At 48.3% G+C, this 2,426-nt stretch overlaps 1 pseudogene; it reads right to left on the bottom strand.

Annotated features, from left to right (window-relative positions):
• Window positions 1–737: 737 nt before the first annotated feature.
• On the bottom strand, window positions 738–2,011 carry LOC102420134 (annotated as a pseudogene).
• Window positions 2,012–2,426: the final 415 nt, after the last annotated feature.

The raw sequence follows: 2,426 nt of genomic DNA on the forward strand, positions 1-2,426 counted from the left end.
CAGAGCTTCAAATTCATCCCAGCTGCAAGGCATCTGGGAAAGGCAGGCTGAAGCTCTGCAGCTTCTGCAGACAGGGAGCTCCTGAGTGGGAGGGATGGGGGCCACACACGCTGTGCACCTTGCATGGTCCTCATCGCCTCCAACTTTTTACAGCTCCTGTTACAGCCCAAAGTGTCTCCCGAGGCTCAGCCCGTGTGTCCCACAGCTGCAGGCCTCCCCGCTTTCCCCCACTTTCTGTTCCTCCACTTCGGTGTCTGTGCCCCTCCTCATCCATGTGCTCCAGGGATCATGCATGATGGTCCTTGCCTGTCTCCCTACTCTCACTCTGTCTTTTTAACACTTAGAATGTTTATGGACTTTAGGTCAGCTGGGGACAATCACCTGCATTTATACCTTGTAGTGTTGTTTTTAAAAAATATGTATTTTTACTAGAGGCCTGGTGCCCAAAATTCATGCACAGGTAGAGTCACTCGGCCTGGCCAGCAAGCTGGTGCAGTGCCTTAATACTTTTTAAGATATTTCTCCTCATTGAAAAGAAAGATAAATGGTACATTATAGACTTGTGAGTTCCATGTGTTCACTGCTCTGGGTTGAGAAAGTGTCCAGCTCTTTCTTGGGATGCATTTCAGTATTACAGCTCATCAACAAAAGGTGTATGCCCCAAGTTTCCACCGGCTGCCCTTGCCCTTGCCCTCTGGCCAGAAACTAACTTCTTCCCAGTATCTGTGGCTCCAGCGTCAGGTGCCTGGGAAATCAGAGGGGCTGCGGTTGGTTACATGTAGGAAGCAGCAATGAGAATCTAGGCCAGACTTCATCAGGACACCCTCTAGTGGCGCCTCTGACATTAGGTCCCCAGCTTCCAGCTTGTCCTTGGCAGCTTGGACATCACTATTGGAAAGCTTTCCTGGAGCAATTGTTTTGGCTTGGTTGTAAGCAGCCTTGATAACACCTCCAGCAGCTGCCGCCTGGGAGATCGTGTAAATCCCAAAGAGTCCAGAATCCGAGTAACTGGCATTCAAAGGGGAAAGGTCAAGTGGCTGGTGAATCCCCTTGGCAACAGCTTGGGGACAGAGGGCTGGTGGCCCTGCTGCCCCTTGACCTATGGCCCAGCGCCGAGGCCATGCTGGAGGACACCAAATGCATTTGCCTCTGCACTTCCTGCGGCAGCACTTTCTGCTACAAAAGCAGCACTGAGGGGACTGTCTTCATTCTGTTCTGATTTCACCTCTATGGTGTCTCGCCTCTGCACCAGATAAACCAAGCCCACCCCTCATGTTCAGGAACCTTTCAGCAACTGCTTCTAACAGATGACTCTTACCAAGTCCAAGCAAAGTCATTCCTATCCTTGAAAAATGGTTCTGAACATGGTAATTCAACTCATCTGGTGTCATGTTTCCAATCCTATAGTCCAAACCAGGGGTCCTCAAACTACGGCCCGTGGGCCACATGAAAATACAAATATTGTATTTGTTCCCGTTTTGTTTTTTTACTTCAAAATAAGATATGTGCAGTGTGCATAGGAATTTGTTCATAGCTTTTTTTTTTAAACTATAGTCCGGCTCTCCAACAGTCTGAGGGACAGTGAACTGGCCCCCTGTTTAAAAAGTTTGAGGACCCCTGGTCCAAACAATACAAGGAACTGGCAAGGCATTTCAGTGAGCTGCAGCATGCAAATTTCCCATAATAGGAGCCTGTGGGTTCTGAAAAGCCACAGCTGTGTCTGTCCTCAGCTGAGACTGAAGGGCTGGTACCACCCTCCGGTCACACCCAGGTGCTGTGGGGCCACCGAGCAGGAACTCCATTAGAATATTGGTGTCATCCTCCCATGCACTCCACAGTTTCCCTGTTGAAGTCACCATGAGTTTATCCACCAACTGCTTCAATTCCATGGTTTATCTTGAAAAATGCTGCTCCTTTTGTAGTCAGACCGGATGCAAGAGGAAGCCAATGGGAGGTTCCTGAGTTGTCAAGTTCCTGGGACGCACTGCCTGTTTTAATGAACAAACCAACTCTTGATGCAGGAGCATCGTTTGCCAGAGAAGCAATCACTAAACCATTTGCTCATTTGATGAACTCAAGGCTGAGGATGTGGAGGCACTCCTGTCAGGCAGTTGCAGCTTTCACTTTGGCAGCAACTTTGAGGCAGTAAAATCTCTAGACAGATGTCACATGATCTCACTTATATGTGGAATCAAATAAACAAAATAAACTGACGAACAAAGTAGGTCCAGAGGCATTGATGCATGGAACAGACTGACAGGTCTCAGAGGGGAGTGTGAGGAGGGGACAGGAAGCGATTAACCTAGGAAATTTTTTAAAAATATGTCTTTATTGATTTCAGAGAGGAAGGGAGAGGGAGAGAAAGATAGAAACTTCAATGATGAGAGAGAATCATTGATCGGCTGCCTCCTGCAACTCCCAGACTG

This window comes from Myotis lucifugus, unplaced genomic scaffold (assembly GCF_000147115.1).
Source record: "Myotis lucifugus unplaced genomic scaffold, Myoluc2.0 scaffold_4057, whole genome shotgun sequence".
Lineage (NCBI taxonomy): Eukaryota > Metazoa > Chordata > Mammalia > Chiroptera > Vespertilionidae > Myotis > Myotis lucifugus.